This window comes from Halichoeres trimaculatus, unplaced genomic scaffold (assembly GCF_033239565.1).
Source record: "Halichoeres trimaculatus isolate MK-OKI-2021-1 unplaced genomic scaffold, fHalTri1.1 fHalTri1_scaffold_11, whole genome shotgun sequence".
Classification (NCBI taxonomy): domain Eukaryota; kingdom Metazoa; phylum Chordata; class Actinopteri; order Labriformes; family Labridae; genus Halichoeres; species Halichoeres trimaculatus.
In genome coordinates, this window is record NW_027437189.1 from 7633942 (window position 1) to 7660570 (window position 26629).

The 26629-nt window shown below is 41.2% G+C and overlaps 1 protein-coding gene across 11 annotated transcripts in view; it reads right to left on the minus strand.

The window, feature by feature from the left end:
* Positions 1–25946, minus strand: part of kcng1 (potassium voltage-gated channel, subfamily G, member 1) — a 44904-nt gene extending 18958 nt beyond the window's left edge. For 4 of the 11 annotated variants that reach the window (XM_074682426.1, XM_074682427.1, XM_074682425.1 and 1 more), the window contains exons 1-2: positions 1008–1216; positions 67–122 (exon numbers count right to left, since the gene is read on the minus strand). The gene's annotated coding sequence lies outside the window, so the exon portion shown is untranslated. Of the gene's footprint in view, positions 1–66; positions 123–1003; positions 1217–25724 lie in introns of those variants that run through there. The other 7 variants (XM_074682428.1, XM_074682429.1, XM_074682423.1 and 4 more) reach the window with 5 other exon arrangements.
* Positions 25947–26629: the final 683 nt, after the last annotated feature.

Here is a 26629-nt window from a genome sequence, read left to right on the forward strand (position 1 = left end):
GACAGCCACTATTAGCTGTTAAAACGGGAAAAAGTCATTAGTTCATCTCATTATGGTCACAATTACCTGGAGGAGGGAGAGAGGATGATGAATTATCCATCATATATCACTGATCCTAAATCCTGCAGAAGCAAATGCACATCATGTGACCGTGATCTAAAATCATTTCAGAGCGAAACCATGTGCCGTGCTGGAAATGATCTCTGAAACGATAACTTCAGCTGTGATTCACTGCTGGAGGACTTGAAGTGGCTCTCAAATTCAGAAGTTTCTCGGTTTTCAAATTCAATTTGGGGTGAAAAAAAAAGTGGCTGCGAATTCAGAGCTTTGCTCGAACACACTCAATAAAACAATGCCCCTGCATACGGAAAATACTGGACCACATGTGTGATAAGGTATCAGCTGTGTTGACAGATCATAACAAACTATAACGCAGGTGCTGCGGTGTTACCATGGTGTGTATACAGTGTGTCCAGAATGCAAATCAGTGTCATCTGTTTGAGACAGACAGTAGCGAGGTTAAATGACCCCAAATATGATTAAATTACTTTAAATCAAATTTAGGAAACATGATCAGTCTGTGTGATAAAATATATCACATTACAGCTCTGAGTAAGAGTAAAATGCTGATTCCAAATGCTCCAACATCATCTTATTCTTAATGAGAAAATGGTTTAAACAAGAATAAAGTGAGTTATTTTTCACGTTTACTCTCAAAAAATCACCATGTGCATTGACATATTGCACTGATCTGCTTATTTCTGCACAGCGGAAACTACAGATTAGATCTATAATACAACAAAATCCTCCATCCAAACAGCTCTGCATATCAACTCGGAGAGATAAGCTGCAGAAATATCTCTCTTCTCTCAGGTTTTTTATTTACAACTTTGTTCCATGTGTGACAAACTCTCAAAAGTGTGAAAACTACACAGAAAGGCTTTTTACCTCTTGGGAAAAATCAAGTTTGATGCATGAATATTAGGAGATAAAATAAAACTACTCACTGTGCTCCTGGATCACCTCCTCTGGACTCAGTTTGCTCACAGTGGGGCACGTGGAGGAGAATATGAAGTGTGATTTGAAGCTCCTGGAGCCTGTTGGACGCAGCTCGGTCTCCACTCAGGCACCGACTGGGCTTGTGGTGTGTGAGGAAGCAATTCGATGATCATGAGCAACAGGCTGCCTCACCTCCCCTCCTCTCCCCTCCCTCTTTCTCTTACTCCCTCCTTCCATTCCCTTTGCCCTCATCTCTCCCTCTTCCCCTTCTCTCCATCAACTCCTTCCTCCCTCCCCGTCCTCCAGCACTGACATCAGAAGTGGGTGTGCCATTAAACCAAAAGCTTTTCAGAGAAATCCATGGCAACCATCTATAGAGCCTTGTGTGCTCCCCCTCCACCTTTAAATAGGAATAATCGGCGTCTTGTTTGATTGTGGATTCACACAGAGGTTTGTATATGCGTGGTGGGTTACCCAGCCGAAGGGAGGAGGGGGAGGGCCGCTGTAGGCTGGTTAAGACTCACCCTGATGTCCAATTTTAGACAAGTGGTGGGAAATGTTATCATGAGGTTTGATGATAAGGAGAAAGGCATTCAGAGTGGTTGTTACTAACAGAGCAAACACTGCAGTCAGGACTTGTTCAGTGTTTAAATATGTTGGAATAAAAAGATGATGAATGAAAACATGTCCTACGAAGGCTTCATCAGCCCTTGTTCTCACATTTCCATAAATGTAGATGCTGAAAATAAATATATGGTAAAGCAGAAGTGGTTCTTTCCCCTTGCCGGATCAGGTGACTGCTGGTGATCTGTTCTGTAGTATACTTTGCTATTTTTTGGTTTTGTTAAGTAGAGCTGACAGTAAAAGCACCCACACTAAATTGACCTATGGTTTGGAATAAAGGTAACAAGTTGTTAATGTTGATTGTAATACATTTTTCAGAGGTGGACAGGCCCCTGTAAGATAGGTACCCCATGTTTTTAGGCAAGCGCGTGAAGAGTGGTCTTCATGTGCGCTGATTATGGTTTTTATGTGTGCTCAAATTGACTCTTTCCTGACACCATACACTGCACAGTGTTTCCATCACCCTGCTAAGGAAAGTAGTGGTTAGCTTTTCCTCGAACTTGCTTAAATAACATCACTTAATCTGCTAAGTCAGCAAATTTGCATGTAAATCTCATGAGCCCCAAAAAAATCTGTAAATTTCTCTTTATGCCAGAATAACAACCCTCCTCATTTATCGCGGTTTGGGACCAGCAAAAGTCACTCAACAGGAGCAAGAAGGACTAGTCCGCCTGTTTGGAACAGGGAAGGGCTCACTCCATGGCTTTGACACACTTCAGAGAGATGTGCTTTATGCACTAACACAAGCATGCGTATGCTATAAGGACATGACGTATAACCAATGGATCATAAGTGCTGCGACCACTCCTTCCAACAGTCATTTTTAACAATAACAGGGGGTGTTAAAGGGCTGTGTGGGACCAAAATGACTTCACATAAACCAAAATGATTTCACTAAGTCGTTGCCATATTCTCTGTGTTCATCATTGTGCTGACTGTGATGAGACTGTGCTTCTTGTAAACAGACACTTCATGATAACGTATGAGGGCCATGCACATGTCATATGACGACATGATGACAAATGCACCAGAGGTAATTGTGCTCAAGTGTGGTTCATATTGGAGGGATGTGACTGGCTGTACCAGCAGGGGAATGGCACTGCAGGGGGCCAATGGTGCTTGAGTATGGCATGGCACTGATGGGCAGTTTGACCTAACCTTGCAGAGTAGATGGACCTGCCTGATTCAGTTTATGAAATCCTGCAGATCCATCTTGCCAGGCTCCAATAACCAACAAATTCCCTCGGCTAAATTCTACCCAGCCCAATCAGAGAAGAGAGGTGGGAGCTGGAGGCACAGTGGAAGTGAAGAGCAGACGTCAGCAGACTTTCGTACTTGTCAGCGTTCCTGATGACCTTTGATTTTTAACTTAACTTAACTTTACAAAAATGCAGTCATCTGACGCCATTATCACAGCTGTTTCTTATGTTCCTGTAGTTATTCGTCCATTGTTTCTCAGCAGCGACGCACATAAGCTACGTCATACCGTGGCTTGATGTGGATTGGTCTGTGGTGAGTGTGTCAATCAGAACGGTCGTCCAATCACCAGCTGCTGATTTTTTTCAAGGTCCTGCTGCTGAAAACAAACCCGAAGAGCTGCTAGCTACAGACAATTTCTACGTTGGCAATGCTGCCCCCTGCTTACTGAGAAATTTTCCAGAACCAGAAGGATATCCTGGTATTTCTGGCGTACTTTTGGCATGCTGACCCCAAGTTCTTTAAATTGGTAACCCCTGAATAAAGACTGGAGAATCTGTTGGTCTCAGTTTAACCATTTATTGGTCTCATGCAAAAATTAGCACTGGTCTCTCTCTGACAGAAGCTTACCACCCTTGACCTCCAGCAGAAAGAGCTCACACATATAGAGTCGATTTCACACCTATCTTCTGGGCTGAAGAAACGACGCCCCAGACATAAAGTTGGTCTTCCACACAACTGTCTGCTATTGGCCAAACATGTGTGCGCCAACAGACACATGCCTCTTCAGAAAATGTTATATTATGTGTGTGTATGTGATTTTCTCAATTGTGTATCTAGAAAGAAGATAGAGAAGTGGGGTGTGGGGTGACTGGGATGAAGCTGGCTATTGTTCTCTTTATCAGTAGAATGACCTTGCCTCTGCACAGTGGTAACATCTACACTCAAACTTGTGAAGCAAACTGTGTGAACTCAGTGACTTTGCACAAGAATCCTTATAGTTTACAACAATTATAATAAACATATAGAAAATATAACAAGCGTTTTCCCCTTTTCATTCATTTTAGGCCTTCCTTGTATAGTGCAGGGGGACCTCGACTTACATGGTTCTCGACTAAGGTCGTTTTGACTTTATGACACCAATAAATAAATGAACGTCAGAAAATACAGAAGGTTTCGAAGTTACGCTGCTCTGTTCTTAAGTTCCTACGACGCATTCTAGTTTTTGACGCGGAGTGCGTATGAATACACAGCTACACAGTGCTTGCCAACAGGGAGATTTTCAGGGGGGGGGTCATATACAAACAAAACAAGAACAATGAAATACTTGAATATCACAGAGTTCATTTCTTGGACAAAGAAAATAACAGTCCACAGTAACAAAGTAAAGTCACATAGCAAATTTAAGAGTTGTCCACAGAACCCACCCTTATGAAAGAAAAATATATTGCAGCATATTGGAAAATATCATGTCATATATTAGGAAATATAATCCCATATATGAGAATTAGTATTTATATTTTCCAATATATTGCAATATGTGGACAGCGGCAATCATTTGTATATTTTGCAATATATTGCAATATATTTCATGAATATATAATATATTGTATATGTGCCCTCAATATATGATTCCATGTATATCACAATATTTCAATAATATATTACAATACATTTCAAAAGATATATTGGTACATATATTTTTCTTTCATAAGGGCATGCAAAAGATGGTAAATAAAAAAATGTCTTACTTAAATAAATAAATAAAACCAAAAAAAGGCATACATTGCATAGATTGGTGGTTAATCTATGCAATGTATGCTCAATAAATAAAAATACAAACAAAAAAGGCATACATTGCATAGATTAACCACGCGCTGTCTCGGATAAACGGGAATTCTCTTTTCCACTCATTCTGGAATTTACACGAGTACTTGGTGGGGTATGTGGACGCGGCAGCGGTAAACATAGCTGTGTGCGCGTGCAAACCAATAATAGGGAAATTACATCACCGGTGTGTAACTCCAATGAAGTCTGGGTGGAAACAATAGGAGTCGAATGAAACAGGCAGCGGAAAATAATGATAATAAAGCAAGATGAGGTATCGGTAGAAATCCGAGAGAAATATGACACCGGGAGAAAATCGGGAAGGGGTGATGAAAAACGGGAATCTCCCGGCCAAAACGGGAGCATTGGCAAGTGTGGTGCTATGTGGTCATCAGCGTCGTCCACTTTGTCTTGAGTCGCGCCATAGTGTAGATTGTCTTTTACATTATATATTTATTTTATTTGAATTGAAATGCCTATTTTCATTGTCTTTACTGTTTTCCCATTAATATGAAGTATAACATGTATTTGGTAAGCTATTTAGAGATTTAGGGGGTATTTAGGGTAAAAATCCGACTTTAGTGGAATTTCAGATTACGACGTGTCGTAGGAACGGAATTGTTTGAAACTGGAGGAGCACCTGTGCATGGTTTGGTAATTAGCCAGAATGTCTGCTCCTACTGATGTGGATAGGGTCTGTTTGATGGAGCAAGTTTAAGTGTGAGCTCTGGTACTATCTCCAATGTGAAAGCCTAATTCCATGCAACAAGGAAGGTCAGAGACAGGCCACTAAGTGGATGCCTCAGAAAGATTCAGTCATCCAATCCATTAAATGATTCCTAACAGTAAAACATTTATTGCCAACAAGCATTGTTAACAATACAGAAATAATCTGACAAACACAGGTTTGCTTACACATAATGGCTGGATGGCTTGGTGGATGACAGAACCTTGCTGTATTCCTTGCATGTCTGTATTCAGTCTTTCTTGCTGTTTGGTCAATTATCCCTGTATTGATCTCTTTGTCGTGTCCTGAATGGGAACTGCTCAAACAAACATGAAAAGTCAATCTGAGCATATTAGTTCTAGTTCAACGTGTATAGCTACTGCAGTGTGTTTACCGAGATCATTTCATGCGCTGCAGACCAAACAAAAGTGTGTGTGTTTTCCAGGAGAGATGTATTGGGAAGAGAAGGAAGCGTGTAATTCCTGTGAGCTATTAAGTCTTAAAAGCAAAGCTGCTTTCCAGCTGGCTGACTAAAGGCTATTGTAGATAATGACACACATCCAGAGTGAGGATCCAACAAAGATTATATTTCCTGGGCAGGCAGAAATAATCAGAGGAGAAGAGGAGAAATCAGAGTGGTACAAAGTCATCCTCACAGCCCTACAGCATTATGCTTAAATTCCAAGAACTATGAGATGTTGTCTTTGTCAAAATAAGCTTAACAATTATCCTGTCTGCTCTGTTGCATCCACCAGGCTGCACGTCAGTATCGTTTTCACTGAGCTAAGCCAGGCCACTGTAGACATTCTGTGATATTTAATAATGTCCGGATGTCCTTTAACATAACAGGCACTTTGTTGTGAATGCCCTTCCTCACAGAGACAGCACTAAGATCCAGTGGCGAAATTTACTGCGGAAGCCAGAATGAACAACGAACTTGATTCAGAGTAAAACTGTTATTTTCATGCAAACAAATTACTGTTAATGTTCTGTAATTTTACTGACTTCTCATCAATTTCAATTAGTGGTGTCAGGCGATTAAAAAAATTAATTAGATTAATTACAGGATTTATAATTAATCTAATTAATCACATTTTAATCACATTTTAATCACATATCTGCTTAAAGCCCCCAAATAAAGAATCTGAATTCTAGGACATTGTAAAATTGTAGTGTATGACTGATCAAATGAATACACAAAGAGATTTGCAAATCCACATTTTATTGGTGATTTCTATAATCTGTAATGATACGTCTACATGTGCTACAAATAACTGTTTTTGTTCACTGTCCCATGCCACTGCCACGACTAGAGATGTCTAGACGTCTATAGACGTCAATTCAATTGCAACTTTTTACTGTGTCTGTATAAGTAAAGTATGTTTGTCTGGTGGAGCTTGTCAATCAAAATCATGCTCGTAAACTACTGTGGGTGAGAGCGGTGCGCTCTTTGAATGAGAGCTCAGCATGGATATGAGAAGATGCGAGGTGACAGAGGCATAGCGAGACGCTGCAAGTCAGAAAAGTTCTGGCAGCTCACGCTCCAACTGAGGATGTGTCGCCATAGTTACGAGAGATAGAGTGGTGTGATCGGAACAAAAGATGGAGATCATGGAGAGGATCAAAGGATTTAGCGTCTGAGATGAGCGCAATCAAAAAAAAAGTCAGTGCTTCATTTTCTGTTTCAGAAACAGACGGGTGACGTCGAGGAGACTTCGTCCATGATTTATACAGCCTATGGCCAAAGCAGAGGAAAGAAAAACAACACTGCAGAATTTAATGCAGTATGTTGATTTGCCCACAGGAGGTTCATCCTAAACAATGATAATCCCAACATGTGAAGGATAATGTGTGCAGATTGTAATCCCACCTGGGTGAACAGGACCCTTTCTTGAAGCCAGAGGGTCTCACTCACCTGGAAGAGTCTCCAAAAAACAGCACACATAACCCTCCTTTCAGCAAAACAAAAAAAAACAAAACAAAACAAAGCAAAAACAAACAATGCTCCTTTTCTGACTTTCCACCCTATGATTTTTTTTTTTTTTTGCTTTGTCCCTTGACAGATCTAGAAGAGGAGTCCAGCTATCATATTAAATAAATTCATCCTCACTAAATAATTCACATATGAATAAATGAATCACTCTAAAACAAAAAGAGATATTGACAGAACGACTGACAGGCCGTCACTGTGATTCACTGAGCGATATTTGCCAGTGAGGCTAAAAATGTTCATGCTCTGACAAATTCAGTGGCAGGATTTTGCACTTTCACTTTTAGACCTATGATCACATGTTGATCATGACTAAGTCCTCAGTTATGCTAATTTTGGTTTGACACATGAGTGAGCCCGTTCACGGGTGTTAAATGAGCTTCAGTTAGACGCCATGGCTCGAACATGGAGGCTAAATATAATTTCAAATGAAATCAGCGTATTAGCAATTCATAATTATTACTCACAGTGCATTAGGATTCAGACATGCTGTGTTTCCTACAGCTCATGTACAGCTGCTACTGGGAATAGAAAATCCTCAAAAAAAAACAGATTTCCGAGCAGAGAGAAGTGGATCCTTACTGAAGTCTTTTCACCAAATCAGAGGCGGCAGTGATTGCACCTACAGGTGTTCACCTGATTGTTGATTGCTAATTACAGATACAATTTAACCCATCTGTTCAGAGGGATGAGGCGTTCTGAGGCTGCTGCTTTCTCAGTGTTGAGTTCTCCTTTTTCACCATTTCTCAGCTGAGAGACGATAAAAATCACAGAAGGCAGTTTTTTTTTTATCACTATTATGATTGACGCATTCATGAGGTCTGTACAGCTTTGTGCAGACAAATGAAGCCAATCTGTGGACGCAGCCACATTGGTTGTGACACCAGGTTTGAGATTCCTTTCGAACAGCTACAGGGCACATGTCAGTTACGTGACCTGTGTCTCTGATTGGACAATTCGACTAAACTAACTTACAAAGAACCGCCTAGTTAAAAAGAAATTCACTCACCGCACAGTGTTTGCCAATAGTGAAATTAGTGTATCAGATTGAAGCCGTTTCTTGAACCAAGCTGTAAATATGCTTTGTAATGCCGTAAAAGTCAGTTTTTATGGCTAGGTGTGTACATGACTTCCAGTCTTTCTGTAGCCAGCCTAAAGCAGATTCTCAATGAACAGCGACTTTTAACTCTTCTGCATAGGCTTCATTTTTCTAAACTGGATGTTACCCCTGGCTGGCTTCTGTTCAGTCTGTTCTGATTCTGTTCATTACTTTTATGGACAGGATTTCTAGGCGCAGTCAAGTGGCGGGGGGAGTCAGGTTCAAGGGTCTCAGGATCCCATCTCTGCTTTTTGCGGATGATGTGGTCCTGTTGGCCTCATCGAACACTGACCTCCAGCTCGCACTGGGGCGGTTTGCAGCCGAGTGTGAAGCAGCCGGGATGAAGATCAGCACCTCTAAGTTCGAGGCCATGGTTCTCATTCGGAAATGGGTGGATTGCCCACTCCAGGTCGGGAGAGAGTCTTTGCCCCAAGTGGAGGAGTTCAAGTATCTCGTGGTCTTGTTCACAAGCGAGGGGAAAATGGAGCGACAGATTGACAGACGGATTGGGGGGGGCGTCAACAGTGATGTGGACCCTATACTGGTCTGTTGTGTTGAAGAGAGAGTGAGCCAGAAAGCAAAGCTTTCAATTTACCGGTCAATCTACGTTTCGACCCTCACCTGTGGCCACGAGTTGTGGGTAGTGACCAAAGAACAAGATAACGGATGAGCTTTCTCCACAGACTGTCTGGGCTCAGCCTTGGGGATAGGGTTCGGAGCTCGGACATCTGGGAGAGGCTCGAAATACAGCCACTGCTCCTCTGCATCGAGAGGAGCCAGATGAGGTGGTTCAGGCATGTCCAACAGGGAGGAGACCCCGGGGCAGACCTAGGACACGGAGGAGAGATTATGCCTCTCAACTGGCCCAGGAACACCCCTGGTGGACATGGCTGGGGATAGGAACCATTCGTCTTCTTTTTTAGACTGCTTTATTATGCTAACGTTAAATTGCAGAGGAAGAACAAGGACAACAAATCAAAGTGGCTGAAAATAAAAGCGCAGCATCCAGGGACTAATTGAGAAGGTCACAACAAAGCCCTGAGCTGATAACTGGTTTGCAGCATCAGTCACAGAGACATGGACTGAGCTGCCATCGCTGTAATTAGAAAGAAATAAGAAAGCATCTGACAGGGAGCCTGGCCTTTTTGTAACCTCAAACCCTCACACACCTGAGCTCAGGACAGCCACCTGAGGACTAACACAGACAGATGTTTGTTCATGTCTGGAAATGGCAATCGGAGCTGGAGGGAGCATCAGAATGGAGAAGAAAGAGGTGATTTAAGAGACTTTGAATGTGGCGTGGTTGTTGGTGCCAGGCGAGCTGGTCTGAGTATTTCAGAAACTGCTGATCTACTGGGATTTTAACCCACAACCATCTCTAGGGTTTACAGAGAATGGTCCCAAAAAGAGAAAATATCCAGTGAGCAGCAGTTCTGTGGGACAAAATGCCTTGTTGATGCCAGAGGTCAGAGGAGGATGGACAGACTGGTTGGAGCTGATAGAAAGGCAACAGTAACTCAAATAACCACTGGTTACAACCGAGGTCTGCAGAAGAGCATCTCTGAACACACAACACGTCCATCCTTGAGGCAGATGGGCTACAGCAGCAGAAGACCACACCGGGTGACCCTCCTGTTAGCTAAGAACAGGAAACTGAAGCTACAATTCACACAGCAACACCAAAACTGGACAATAGAAGATTGGAAAAACGTTGCCTGATCTGATGAGTCTGGATTTCTGCTCTACATTCAGATGGTAGGCTCAGAATTTGACGTCAGCAACATGAAAGCATGGATCCATCCTGCCTTGTATCAACGTTTCAGGCTGCTGCTGCTGGTGTAATGGTGGGGGGGATATTTTCTTGGCTCACTTTGGGCCCCTTAGTACCAACTGAGCATGGTTTAAAGTCCACAGCCTACCTGAGTATTGTTGCTGACCATGTCCATCCCTTTATGAGCACAGTGTACCCATCTTCTGATGGCTACTTCCAGCAGGATAACGCTCCATGTCATAAAGCTGGAATCATCTCAGACTGGTTTCTTCAACATGACAATGAGTTCCCTGTACTCAAATGTCCTCCACAGTCCCCAGATCTCAGTCCAATAGAGCTCCTTTGGGATTTGGTGGAACAGGAGATTCTCATCATGGATGTTCAGCCGACAAATCTGCAGCAACTGTGTGATGCTATCATGTCAATATGGACCAAACTCTCTGAGGAATGTTTCCAGAACCTTGTTGAATCTTTGCCACAAAGGATTAAGGCAGTTCTGAAGGCAAAATCGGGTCCAACCTGGTACCAGCAAGGTGTACCTAATAAAGTAGCTGGTGAGTGTACTTTTGCTTTACTTACAAAAACTTTATGTCCTGTAATGTGTGCCTTGTGCTGCGATGCATTTTGTGGTCAGATCTTGCGGTGGCTGTTCTTCCCGCTTTGATTCATAGCACACTTCCTGAGAGTGATGCATTATTAGAGCTGGACACTGATGTGTACCACCCAGTCATCCTTACTTCCTATGTGCTTCCCATAGACATCCATTCATCATCATCCCACATCCACTGAGTGTAAGTCATGGGCAGAATCAGTGGTTGTATTAAGAAGCACTCAGACATTAACCCTGACTTTGTGCAGTGTGTGTGTACACACCTTCCTGTGAAATGGACCCTGGGACTTGTGATGGGATGAAAACGAGGCACATCAGCCGCTGTCTCCCTCATGGCTCTGAATGATGTCATGTTTTATCGATCTGGAAGCTGACTCATGTCTCTTGTTAGTGGAACTGAATTTAGAGATGTGCATCCTTTCCCTGAAGTTTCTAAAAGTATTTGACAAAGTATTCTGGCTCTTCTGGCTGGTAATTACTGAAATATGTCAAAGTCTGTGTCCAATTAGAGGCCATGTAGGACATTAGGATGACATCCACCAGCCTCTACTTTCCTGTTGTGCAAAAAGAACAAAAAATACTCTCCAAGAGACATCCTGCAAATTAAATAGACTTTGTTCTTTATTTCCATGCAGGTGCACGTAATTATCCAGCTTTAGTTGTCTTCAGAATGACTGGAATAACTTCCTTTGTCATCAGCAGCTCGTGGTTACCTGATGGCTTTCATTAAAGAACAGTCATGTGCAGCAAACATTGGACAAAGTCCTTGACGTTAATGAGAATTACTCTCATTACCTTCTTGTTCCTGCACAAGTTTGCTCTAAATGGTCGTGTGTTCCAGGAATTCATGCTCAGCTCGAGGTTCAGCCTGCTCGACCCGGCTCTGATGAATTAAGACACTAGTGGAGTGTAGGAGGGAAAAAATGAGATTGATCATCTAATTTTGTCATTAGCTGACCTGTTGTGGCTGAGATATGTTTCTCTGCCAGCAGCAGAGACAGCAGCATACGGGTCGATACAGCAGGAAAAAGGTAACATGCAACCTGCAGCAGTGATTACATGGGAGCAGCTTTCGCTCTGTGATGGATGAATCCTGAGAGGTGCTGCTGAAACTGTACAGATACGTTTCTTACATTAAAATTCATGAATGCATTAAAGCACAAAAATATTGTGAGCATATTTTGCTGAGGGGATAAAATAATTGAAGCTCCTGAGTTACTTTGGTTAAATGATCATCATAATATCAAAACTTTTAGATTTGAATATGCACAGTAGTTCTCCACCTACATGGGAGACAGTCCAAACCTTAAATAATAAACTTTGTATCTGGGGCTATAAGATTACTATTAAGTGGATTTTAGGGTCTAATGCAGGCAGTACGAATAATATCACTATGACCAACCTTGTTTATGTGCAAATGATTTAGACTTTTAGAGAACTCCTTTCAAAACTTTGACTCTTAAATAATGGACTTTCCTTTTAATTTATTTATTATAGATTTATGTTTTTTTTCTTCATCTTATTCTTACAAATGGCAATCTTTAACTTTTATTCACCTTGCTTTTAAATAACCCTTTATGACCTTCCATACAAAGTCTGCTAAAGCATATCTTTAAATTTTGACATGCTGTAGTGTCTTTTTTTGTTGTTGCGTAAAACCCTTTCTATACAACAATACAACCCTTTTATCAGACATTTTCATTAAATGTACAGGCTTACGTCCAGACTAACGAACTTAATTACTAAAGGTGCAATAAACCTTATCAATGAAAATGTTACACATACTTTTCTAAAGACAGAAACACCATGACTGTACCCCTCAGAAATGTGTAGATAAAAAAAAAACGTGATGATGTGTATTCTACATAAGAAGCAATGTGACCAATTGGGTCTGGATTCCTGTGAACACATCAGTGGAAGGAATCAGCACTTTGGGATATGTTAAAAATGACATCTGAAAGTGTAACTGCCCAGACTTTATACACAAAAAGAATGATCATATTATCTAATCTTGGTCAAATCTACCGCCAACAGAAACTTGATTTGCAAATTGTAGCACTGGCACTACATTGGTAACCTGACACAACAGACGGGCAGTTTGAATAAATCGACAACAGAAGTATGTCACTAGTCCATCTAGGTATCAGCTCTTCAGATTTGTTTTCAGAGGCGGCACCTTCAAAAAAAATCATCAGCTGGTGATTGGACGATCGTTCTGATTGACACACTCTCCACAGACCAATCCACATCAAGCCACGGTATGACGTAGCTTATGTGCGCCGCTGCTGAGAAACAATAGATGAACAACTACCATGAGAAACAGCTGTGATGATGGCGTCTGATGACTGCTGCCGTTTTTGTAAAGTTATCTTAAGAATCAAAGGAACGCTGGTGCTCTCGCAGCTCCCGCCTCTCTTCCCTGATTTGGCCGATCTGAAGTCAGCCCAGTGAATTTATTGGTCAATGAAGCCTGGCAAGATGGATCTGCAGGACTTCAGAAACTGGATCAGGCAGGTCCACTTGCTCTGCAAGGTTACTCCATTAGGCTCTATTGGGTTGAATGACAATTGATCTTATTTCTTCCTTTGTTTTTTTTCTTTTTTTTAAGTGTTCCATTTCCTGTGCTGACTGCTTTGTCGTTATGTCTTTCATGTCTTGTCTTGGGCTGGCTGTTGGTTATTGATAAAAGAAGGATGAGTCATTCACTGCAAACCAAATCTACACCAGTACAAATAAAGGAACCTAGAGCTTTGAGTAACATCTGTCAGCAAACAGCTCAATTATGGAAATACAACACCAAATGAAATAAAATAAATGCTTTAACCTGCTGCTGTTGGTCTCTTCAGCAACTGACTATAGTTCATATAGATTGTGTAGTGGCAACGTAACTCAAACAAAAATCCTTTAGGCACTTCTTGCAAGATTAAGTTTTTGACTCAAGGGCTACTTTCTGAAAGACACAGTTTTGAGTAAACCAAATATAAAAGTAGGAAAATTTAAAGTAACCAAAACAAAAAAAGACCTCTGCGGGATGCCTTCTCATTTGATTATTTATGGTAATTTATGCCAAAAAAACTGCACTTTACACTTGCAACAGCAGCAGCAGCAGCAGCAGGACACGTAAACTGAGCAGTTATAACCACACAGATCTACTATAAACAGTTGAAATAAACAAAATAAAAAAGAAATTAATTCTAAACTTCCATAGCAAAAGCTCTATTAATTACTAACATATAGTTACAAAATGATACTTATAGGGAAATTTTGTTTTTATATTAACCAGATGTCCTCTATGGCTCTAACAGATTAGACAGATTAGACAGATTACATAATTTCGTACATGCTGCTCTTGGTTTCACTAATCAAATTTCACAGGAGTGAAAAAATCCCTTGAAAGCGCCCAAGTCCTTTAATCTGATAATAGACCTCAGTGAGACAGCACCTTATGTACAGTCTTATTAAACACAAGAGCATCATCATCATCATCATCATCCCCTAAAGCCACTGTTCATTTTTTCATAATTTTGACCCATACTTTCTTCTGTAGCTCTGTCTTTTTTATGTATGGTAACATTATTAAAAATCCTTTAGATTACCTTCAGTGGAATTAGAAGTGGTTAGATTAATGTATTCCTAAAGTTGCTGTGAGACTTCTTTTTTTTTTTGTATTGAATTTGGCGCCCCCTATGGGCTAAGATTTGATCATGGTGTTTACAAAAGCCAGTTTCTTTAGTGGGCTGTCACAGTCATGTCTGAACCTCCTTTGGTCAGTAAAGGCTCCCATGTCATAAGCTCCGGTCTTTGTTTTACTCGTTGCCAGATCGATTCTTCTCCACTCTCTCCCTTCGTTCTCTGTCCAATTAAATGAAAGCAAAAAGCCTCAAAAGTATAACCTCAAAAGACAAATTCTATCCCACAGAATCTTTAATGATTTAGTTTTTTCTTTCTCCAACCTCTGCTTAAAGGATAAAACATAAAAAAATCATCCTTGAACACTCATCTCAATCAATCCATTCAAGAAGAATGCTTCTCTGCTGGCAGAAGCACAAAGGTCGATACAGACAAAAGGTAACATGCAACCTGCAGCAATGATTGCACAGGAGCAGAATTACAGCGGGCTTTACCTCTGTGAGGGATTATTCCCAGCAGTGAGAGCGGGTTAGAGTCTTACTCTTACTGAAAAGAAAGTCTGCTTCATAGAAAAGTTTTTACTCCCAAAACTGAGATTCAGTCATAGAAGAAAATTAATGCAGCTGAGATGGAGGTGAGGAGGTGACTTTGAAGTCTCCTGTGTCTGTTTTATCGCAGCATCTGACACTTTAAAGAAGCTTGAGGTTGACACTGCTTAACTGGAATCCAAAAAGTTTAAGAATTAAAAAATTAATTCTCATACAAGTGTATTTAATGTATCAAACTGTTGATTCTTAATCTGCAAAACTTTGGGGATTAATGGGGTAAGTGGAAGGTTCCTGGTCCCTCTCCGGAGTGGAGTAAGTTTAAAGAAGGGGTATTCTGTATCCCCATTTTTTTTCTTCACCATGGAGATGAAGTAACACTGCAGGATGTTTGTACCAATCGTTAGCGGATTTCAAACCTCATTCAAACCTGAAGCTGTCTGAAAATTGATCAAAATGGTTTGTTCTAAAAATAACACAAAATCTTCATGAGATCTTAATGAGACTTGCTGAAATGATGAGGTCATCACATCTCAGGATCTCCTAACTGGTCCTAACTGGACACGATAAAGGGGTAGGCCTTGAGTACCAAGGTCTGCAGATAGATCTGCAGGATTCCAGAAGGCTGGCCAATCAGAGGGAAGGGGGACTGTGAGTCGGGAGCCTTAAAGAGACAGCAGCTAAAACAAAGTGTTTCAGACAGAGGCCTTAAACAGTGTCCGCCAGCGCCCCCTAGTGGTCTGCCATGACCGTGAGTAGAGTGTGTTATTTATGGAACAGCTAAAAACAACAACAACAAAAAAAAAGACAAGGCCTCCGGGACTCACAAAGGTTTCCTTGAACCCCCATCCCAGGCAGAACGGTCAAGCTAATATTGCTCCATTCATGAGCCTACGGACAAATTCCTCATGCATCGTGGCTCAAGACAGGACAGTAATAAGAAAATCTGAAGTTGTGAGTCAGGTGTTTTATCGTGAGCCCCTCCCCTATTCAAAACACAGACAGTCCTCCTCACTCGCAGTATTTGAAATCACGCTAATGCGTGTTTCATTATGGTCACTTCTGCTGATCCCAAGCCCAGTTAAAGGAGGGTTGATATTTAGACATTAAAAAAAACAAGAATGGACAGAAGAAAGTTAATTTGTAGCTCTAAACAAATGAATGATGTTGTGTTTTCCCTGCTTTCGGTCTCTCCCATGTTATTTCTCTCTCCTACAGAGTTCATGACAATTACATACAAATGGATTATTATGCAAATTAGACAGCAGCATCATTTAGTGGCTTTTAGTGGCTTCTGGGACAGACATTAGTGACTTTCCTTACTGAGGAGTTGGCATGTTGAAACTAGCAATGTTTCATTTAGCTTTAATGATGTTTTATATAAAAATCAGCCTCATTCTTTCATGTTTTTCATGACTATACATGAGATAATTGATTAAAAAAATGCTAATGGTGGATTATTAGGGTGTATAGTAAAAATGAAGGTGTTCAAATCCACAACAATGTACACCGAACCAAACCGAACCGAAAACCATGACCACAAAACCGCAATAAGAACCGAACCGTGGATTTTGTGAACCGTTGTATCCCTAGTTTCAAGTCTGAAAAAAGCACAATCTTTCTCTTTTCGTATTATTCGAGAAACAGAAAGCTAAAATTAGGTGATAAATCTATTCAAAGGTTGGAAATTTTGACATGTTGTGAACACGAGAGTCTGAAAACAGCTGAAACCTGACTTAGATTTTCAGCCTGTGCAGAAATCCAAACCACGCTGAGCCTCCAGTGCCAGAAAAGCACAGCTGTGTCTGTTTGTCTGAGATCACTCATAATCTCGACTCCGCCTCGCAAACACTGTAGAGTTGATTTGGCTTTGCAACAGTCAATATTGTAAGTTCTCAGAGAGCGGGTGGATGATGCAGATAACCCTGGTATGTGCTGGAATCAAACAGGAGCGGGGATGAGTCTCCAGTTAAAGAGACAGACGTGTTAGCGCGGAGCAGGAGAGTCAGAACACAACGTATGACAGCGTGAAGCGTGTGGGAGGTGTCTGTGACCTCAGCCTATTTCTGACAGCTGTCAGGTCCCAGCGTTGGTTCAAACAACATGCTACATGGTGTGATTACATGTGAGAGGCGCTGGATACGTCTCAGCAGCCTGTGCTATCACTTCTTCATCCAGATGTGATTAAAAAAGGGTTCAAATGAAATCATCCTGGTGGTAAAAGTCAGGAGTAAACACTTCCTGTGATTAGCTGTATGATGACGCATGTTCACCCTCCTGAAATGTTAAGTCGTCCATCTGGGTGTTGTAGAAAATGACCTTACAGTTGAGAAACAGGGATCAGTATGAAAGCCTTTTTTTGGCAGGTGTGCTGCTCCATCTGTTGAGTGAGCCGGTTTGGATAGTTACTAAAATAGGAGCTCATTTTGAATGTTCGCCTCTTGAAGTAATGGCTTATTAAGCAGCATTATAAAGAGTCTGGTGAGCACACAGTGGGCTCAATGGGCTTAAAAGCAGCCAGATCACACAGGCTGGAGAGGCTGATAGAGAGGCTGATGGTAGGAATCACACAATGCCTCCCGTTGAAGAGCAGCCTTTTAAAATTAGCTCTAACTGTAGTAAAGATGTTTTATCCTAACAAGCACAGATCTGAAACGATGAATTGAAAACATATACACACACTGAGACATATGTCCAGACACATTTATCCACAACTGTCATTGGCATGTTTGATTCTAAAATTATCCTCCCAGTCATCAAACCTGTTCTTCGTATATGGCACAAGTTAAGGCACCACTTTGGGATTAAGAGGTGCTTAAGATTTCACGGCTGTAACGGACAAGAACGGAAACCAGGGAGCAGAGGAAATCTTAATCTAAATGGAAATTGAGAATAATCATGAAGCAGAGAGCAAACGAGAGTCTGCTATAGTCCTGGTTACACATGAGACAGTTTCAGTCCAGTTTAGAGTCTGATTAACAGCTTCCTGTGAACGCAGCCTCATTTGTTGGAATAATCCTCAAGTGTTTGGTGTTGATACGACTATTCTTCAACTCTTTCCTCCATCTCCATCCTTGGTGAATCCATAGACTTTATATAGAGTGGACAGTGTGGCTCCACCATTTACCATTGTACTGTTTTGAAGCCAAATTCCCCCACCGCAGGCGCTGCCTTTGTAGCAGTTGTGCAGCCAGAGTCTGTGCAGTAGAGACGATGAGGGATTCTGGGAGAATCTGAGTGGAGCTGAGTGACAAAAATATTATAATTTTTTTTCTTTCAAGAGTCTAATCCCTCCTTGACTCTACCTTCCGACATATTTTACAATCCCCGAAAAAAATACATGAGAACAGCATCTGTCAATCATCGTTAAATGTTACGTAAAGCCTCATTTTTAACCTAGTATAACTAATGAAAACAAAACTTTTCAGAAAAAAGAGCACCTGAATACAAGGCAGATAAATGACATCTTCAAATCACTACAACAATCAGATGTAAGAAACATTTCTACGAGGTGTGTTAATTTTTTAAAGTTTGACCACAGCCCATCTGGAACGACTGGAGAGACCGATTTTTTAACCTATACTGCAGCCAGCCACCAGGGGGAGCAGTTTTTGTGGCGACCTCACATCCAACTGAGCAAGAGGACATCCATTTTCTTTTTTACCGTCTTTGGGTGAAACTGCTTCCAATGGACTAAAATCAGAGAAGAGTAGACTGAGAAGCAACACCAACTGGACATTGCATGGAACATTGTTAAAAAATCGACAATGTGTTCATACATGTTTGTACAAGATCTCTTACTTCAAACTCTAGCTAGTGTTCATAGCAAGGATGGAGCCAGGATTTTAGTTTTGGGTGGGCCTCAAGTTTCAAAGGTTTGTAAATCATTAATTCTGCAAGGACATTAACCACAGTTAAATAAAATATTTAAAAAAACAGTAACACTTTACTTTAGAGGTCCGCAAATTTCATTGCACTTAGGTAATAATTAGACAAAGTTTTTTCTTATTATGGCTTCATCCAGGGCCATCCTTCATAAAGGAGGCAACATCCCTGCAACATCTCCACACAGCCAGCTTCTCTTTGATGCCACTGCACAACCTGAAGCTCTATTGTTCCACTAAAGAAAAAAGCCCCTCAGATCATGATGGCACCCCCTCCACTGCGCCGCGTAGAAAACACCTCAAGTGGGATCTCCTCGTCATAGAAGCCATCAGGACCATCAAGGTTCTATTTTTCTTCCACCTTTCAGTGTCCCATGTTTGGTGCTCTCTTGCAGAGTCCACACTGGTAAGAGAAATGTGCGTGTCAAGATAAGAATAATGTCTTGATAAAAGTAGATTTTTCTTACTCCACTGGCAGATTTTTTTTACTCATTACAAGCAACTCAGACCTCATTTTTGTCTTAGAATAACTTGAAATAAGACACTTTTCTGGACTGGGCAAGTGAATGTGGCTCCTGTTAAGTCTAAAAGGACATTTTTTGCTCAAAATAAGACAAAATCACTTAGTAAGATTTCCCTTTTTTTTTTTTTTTTTGCAGTGCAAACGGGCAAGTTTGTTGTTCTGGAGACAAGGCCTTTAAAGATGTGTTCTGTTCTTAAAGCTCTTTTCTCTTAAATGTCATCTGAAGGGCTGCTTACACAACAATGGTTTTAGACATGGAAACGGCGTTTAAGCCGAACTATAACCCAAACCTCTAAAAATGGCCTGCATAGAGGAATTTTTCTGAAACTTGATGCCACCGTTGCCTAGGGTTGCCAACTTTAAGGCAGAAAAATAAGGAACACCCTCAGCCAGGGCGGAGCTAGAGCGGTCCTAGAGCCCTTCGTGTACAGCTGGCCATGCAGGCAGGCAGCCAGACACACAATGCATGGCGCACAGAGAGAAATAATATATGCATCTTGCCTTTACCTATGCGGCCGGGACAAACAGCGTCCCATACAGGAAGCGCCTCTTTTGGCTCAAATACAGGACGTCCCGGCAAATACAGGACAGTTGGCAACCCTACTGTTGCTGTGTATAAAGCAAGCTGGCATTTTCAGCAGAAACCCTGATGCTCCATGTCAGGATTTTGTCCCTTTGCAATTCTAAGAGCTCAGTATAACTTTGATGGTTCTTTACCACACAAACCCCAGACATAGGTAAAAAAATTGTCATGAGATGACTGAAGCAAAAAGTTGAGCTTTAATACAGCGCCGGAGTTTTCAACATGTCAACAAGATGCTGGATGCTGAAACTGAAGAAGTGTTATGTGCTCTTGGCATTTATGAGAGAGTCAAGAAGTGTGTGTGTGTGTGTGTGTGTGTGTGTGTGTGTGTTATTTTTTGTACCTCACTGTCTTGGAATGAGCCAGACTGAGCTGGCGTGGAAGGTGTCCCTCACCAGATAAGAGGTCGAAAGACAGTCTCCACACCGAGGTCAGATACGGAGGTCAGATGAATCAGTATATATGGTATGTGCTTAAGAAATGTCTGAGGCATGTGGGTGCATGCTGTGTAAGTGTCAGAAGAAGCAGGAGCTTGTAGATAATAATTACATGCATGATTACATGACAGGATTCGAACAGGGTTTACATGAAGTCAAATACAGGAAAAGGTTAGGAGGTTAAGTGATCATACTGAATACATAAACTGTACAATATTCTTAACACTCCACCTCCCGCAAGCGCATACAACAGTACAACAGTACAACAGTACCATGTTGTTCTTGTGCAGCTCAATCTGCTGAATCCGCTGACTGTCTTTCAACAAAATGTGCATCCGTTGCTCCACTTCTACGCTTAGTATTCACCAATACACCAGATGATCAACTTAACTCTACTTCAGCTGAGATCTACCAAAAGCCGCTTCTGGACAAGACAGTTATAGCACCAACTACAGGCTTGGCATGCTTACTACAGCGTTTCCAGTCCCTCAGCCTTTCCGTGCAAACGCTGATTTTTTTCCTCTGCCTTTTAGCATTTCAAGATGAAACGCAGTGTAAATGGGACTTGGTGTTTATTGGGCTGCATTCAGTACCAGTAACTCCCTTAATTTGGGTTGGGGATCGTTCCATTTCTTGACAGACAGCCAGTTAGATCCTCCTGACCACTAGACTTTTCTTCCATAGAATTCCATAGAAGAAATTCAAAGTGATGTTGTGAGAGGCCTTGCTTATGCAGCCCAACAATCCGATCACGTTCAAAGAGTAAAAGCTTTTTTACCTTTGCCTTCAGGAGGTCAGGATAGTGTCAACACCTGACAGAAAATTACATCGAATCCACGTTTTTGTGCAGGTTTTGTTTTCAGCAAATGAAACAGACTATTTCACTTTAATTGTTGTTTTCAATAAAATGCTTCCTCAATTTTTTGTTCTCACTCCTACTTCTTCCTTTTTGTATTTTGAAGCTCTACAGAAAACAGGTCTGTACTTCATGCTTCAAATTTAGATGTAGGGTTTGAGTAATTACACACACCACAGACACTATTACAAATAATTTTCTGAGATCTCTCTTCCTAAAATATCACCAATTTTTGTGCTCAGCAAGAGGACAGGGGGACTATTCTTGGATGTTAGAATACTGTATCATTACACACAAAAACACACAGCGCACATCAGTTCAAAGGCTCAAGAGGAGCATTTTATTACACACCAACCATGAAAGAGGATATCTCTGTATCGATTTTACAGAGAATTTAGAAAAATACCTCATCCAGAGAACTCCCACAGTCAGAAGCAGTGCCCCGTGCCTTCAGTTTCACAGGATGACTCAGCACACCTTCCTCTCCTCTCACCACGCTGCGCTGTTTGTCAGCCGGGTGTAGAGACCCATGAAGGTGAGGAGAGGAAGATCACCCGCTTCATAAGAATGTTTGAGGGAGTTCACAAAGAGGAATCGATAACAGGATCACAATGAAAAACTGAAGCAACGGAAAACAGGAAGGGCACAGAGGCAGATAAACAGTGTCCTGAAAAACATGAAACTAAAAACAGAGAACAACAGATGGTTTGTACATGCTTGAATTCTGCTTTGGTCACAGAGGAACTCATTTTTCCAAGTTGAAAGAAGGAAAGGTCAGAGGAGAGGTGATGCTGAACCCACAGGTGTCTGTTCGGTGACGACTAAGTAAAACTTTAGTTTTGACTGCACAGGAGAAAAAAATCTGTAATTACTCAAGAAAAATGAAAGGGGCAACATCTGGTTATACTGTCATTGATAAAGATTTTTCTTCTTTCTCCGCCATGTCTATATAGCATTAAATTGATGATATCAGTAGAACATTTCTCAACCGTCTGACAAACCTATCAAGTAGTACTTATCTTGGTACCTATCTTAGCTTCCCGAACAAGTTGAGCAGGACCAGATTGGTTTACGGCACGTCTAAGTCTCGATGACAATACCACCCAGGCTGACAAGGTTTAGTTGTGAGAAGAGAGATCTGTGTTTTTCTCTGCTGAAAATGATTTCTGTTGATTTTGAAGTGATGATGGAAACAGGAGCCTAACTGACAGACAGAAAAAGGACAGAATAGCACCGGGCAGTCAGCTGGGCTACATAAAAGGGTCATGTACACAACAATGGTTTTAGGGTGAAACGCAAAAGTTTTGTTGTGTTTCGGCATCGCGTTTACACAGAAACGGCATATTAGCCAACTTAAATCACAAACTATTGAAAACATCCTCCAGAGTGGGATTTTTCTGAAAAGCTGCCGACACCATTGCTGCGTAAACAGCAAGCCAGCGTTTTTAGTGGAAACCCTGATGCCACGCTCCGCTTCACATGAACGTAACAACAGTCCTGTTGTTACGATCGTCACGGACTATCATGTTGTGCTCATGCTGCTCAATCGCTGAATCTGCTGACTATCTTTCAAAAAATGCATCTGTTGCTCCACTTTTTCTCTTAGCATTTGTAAATACACCAGATGATCAGCCCAATTCTACTTCGATGGAGATCTACCAAAAATGGCTTCTGGACAAGACAGTTATAGCGCCAACTACAGGCCTGTTATGCTTACTACAGCTTTTTCAGTCCTTCAGCGTTTCCATGCAAATGCAGATTTTTTGCACTGCATTGTAGTGTTTTTGGATGAGACATTGTAAAGTAAACAGGGCCAAAGACAGCTACTAAACTATATACAAACTGACAGTGTTTACATGTTAATCTACAGGTATGGCTGCCGATAGCGCTACATATGGCCAGCTGCTACAACGTTTGCTTGATGTCACGTTTCAAACTGTTGCACTGCATAACTGTACTGATAAGTCCCTTACCTCGGAAAATTTGTTTCAATCCAATCTCCATTTAATTCCAAAACAAACACACGCCTCGCTGAAAGTAATTTACAACAGTCTGCATGAGACTCTGGGCCACAAGGTGGCGAGGGAGTCCAATCCTCCTCATGGCATCTTTAAATACAGCAAAGTAAGATTTTCTAAATTCTCATCGAGACTCAGTTTGATGAATTTGTAAAGATGCACTTTGTTGACGACAACGAAGTTGCTACCAGTTGTTTAAAAAAACAGAAGAGAAAACACAGTTGGCATGGCAATACCATGTCCTCATATCTGCCGCCTCAGTATCACACGTCCATGTCAAGAGTTCACAAGACTGGAAACCAAAAATAGCCAGAGGTCTGAGGCTGACATACAGATTTTCTCACCCTGCAGCAGGATAATGATTTCTGTCCTCATCTGTGTTGTTAGTTGTGTTGTTGCCATGGACAAAAAGCCTCCTTTCCTCCCTGCTTCCTCTCCAGAGACAGTATGTTCACTTTGACCTGCATGACTTCACCTATAATTCCCCTTCACAGGATAATCTTGGTGCTTAAATCGCAGTTAAAGTGCACAACACCATTAGCACGATGCTATTCAGCTGGGAGTTCAGATGTGATGTTTATGGAGACGTTTTCGCTCAGGAAAAGCTGTAATGTGCCTTTAATCCTGCTTTAACAAACAAAGCTCTGAAGTCAGTCCATTTCAAACGCTTAGCATCAAAACTCAGACACTCAGACAAAAAGATCTGTTCTGTAGTCTCACCTGTGATAAAAGGAAAGCACAGGTGAAATGACTTTTATTCAGTTCAATAACTCTGAATGAAAGCTTACTGAGCCACATTTCTGCCTGCCAAACAACAAATATGCTGAAAGAGCTCAAAGTAAACTAGTTAATGTCTTTGTTGAACCTCAAAGAAAGTAGGCTCACATTCTTAGAAATGGAATAATAACGGCCAGAGGCATTTATGTGGCCTCATTGATCAAGACAACTTTGAAAAGTACTCGCTAGCTGCAAAAAAAAAAAAAGAAAGAAAAAAAAAAAGAAGCGATGATTGTTTGGACTTGTGCAGTTTTGCATATTATGCAGCCTTTAATTGAAACTCTCGGATGCATCTGTGTGGCGTGTACTATCAAGCCTCTCACTTAGGTCACAGCATGAATTTATGCCCCTGGTATCACATAATCTGACACAATGACTCTCATTGTTGACAAAATGCTCATATTTTCTGATCTTGACCTCAGATCAACTCCAGTTTCCTCTGTTTTCTGTCCTCTGCACACTAAATGTGCTCACGCTACATCTGTGCTGTCACAAACAGAATGGCCCATTAGGTCAAAGCGTTAGCATGCATGACTACAAATAATCACCCAGTCAACTACACTCTAAAGTCATATATGGAAGTATGTGCAAAAGCGTTATAACTCAAGAGAACATCCTGGCAAACAAGTATTCATCAAATTCAAATGCCTACTACACATAAACAGCAATAAACAATGACGAGCTGTATCGGTGTTACCGAGAGAAGATTAAAAAAAAAAAAATCATTTTTCAGAAGAAGAAATTGACGTTTGATAATAAGAATATAAAATGAACAAACAGCTGTTATCATCTCGCTAACCAGATGAACAAAAACAAGGAGAAAGGGAAAGTTTGGTGACGGATCTTGAACAAAGTAAACGTGGGGTTTCCGAGCGTGCGGTTGAAAACATCAAAATAAGTAATTTGAAAGCTGCTTTGTAGAACAAGCACTGCAGCTATGCCCAAGTAACTCCATGAAAAACTCTACAAGCAGTTGTTTGATGAACTTCTACATTTCACACATCTTGAAACGACCCAGGCGCATAAAAGTGAGGAGCCAAACACACTTGCAAAACTGATGGCGTAGCTCCACTCTGTCATACTTTTCTAAATTATCATTTAGTTTTTCAAATATCTGTTGTCTTCACATATTTCCCCTTTAACAGTGCATAGCAATGACGTCTGCCATCCTTTAAACAGCTGAACATGTTTGGTGATCCTGCCTCTAACATTTGTAATCATGGGGTCTTCTGATGTTAAATTTAATGCACTTTTAGGGTTTTAATCTGCTTTGAGCATACCACCAATCACTGGTAGACATTTTGGCTCTTGAGCAAATACTTTAGTGCCTTTTTTAACAGTTGGGCCAGGGGGGGGGGCACACCACTATTCCAAATTCCTTTTATACACAAGTAAAAAAGGAAAAACTGACAATTTGGTGTGATTAATTAAAAACAACAACTTTGGGAACAGTTAATCTGTGGATTCTGTTTAAATGCTAAAACAAGTTAAAACACCATATGGTGAAAGTCTGATGCTCCTCCTCCTTCTCCTGCTTCAATAAGAAGCATCCCCCAATCTAGTTTCAGTAAAAGGTTCGTACAAACATTTTATATCCAGAATGATTCATGAAATGCTGAGAACTCACCATCTGGCTCAAGAAATCTGTAATCCAGTGCTCCAGAGCAGAGTTTTGGTCCTTCTTTCTCAAGCAAACTCAGTGTGAACGCTCCAAATCAATCCAGTTTCATCAAGAGCCAACCCGAAATCAACAAGCTGATGTAAAGTCACAAAAATCAACTAACTGTTGAAAATGTTAGCAAGGAAAAATCCCTGTAATACTGTCACAAGAGAGCAGGGCAAACCAGCATAGAAAGGAAGGCTGAACTTAAATACACACGTGACTAATGAGGCACAGGTGAGGCTCGTTATGCTAATCAGAAGGGAAATACTGAGTCAATGGACCTGTGAGAAGAGAGGAGGCGGAGTTTCAGCATAAAACAGGAAACACAAGAAACGTCAAGTTATGCAAAGATGATATGACAGAAATCATAATTTAACAAAAGCCAAAGTTTGACCTTTGGCTTGGCAGGAAACAGAAGGACTCATCTCTGAGGAATCGCTGTCAGCTGATGGTTTGGGGTAGCTGTGAATGAAATACCGCTCCTCTGGATCATGACAGGCCACTCAGGTGAAGAGGTGGTTGACTAAAATAGACGAGGGAAATGTTTTTCATATAAAAACACCTGAGAAGTTTCTTTGAAGACTGAGCTGTTCAAAGACATTTCCAGAAAAGTGACAGCAGTAAGTGCACTCCACATTCCTGAGGTCTATCAGTCACCACCAGCACACGCTCTCTGCAGCGTCTGAATGAAAGTCATTCATTTTGAATTGAGACCTTTTTTTTTTAATATCATAATGTGAAGTGTTACTCTTCATCTGCATCATCCTCAGAGGATTTTTCCTTTCTGTGTCAGACTGGAGTAGAGACTCTGGTCTCAGCCCTCCTGACCTTTACTCTTGTCATTGCAGTTTAATTACAGAGTTAATTTA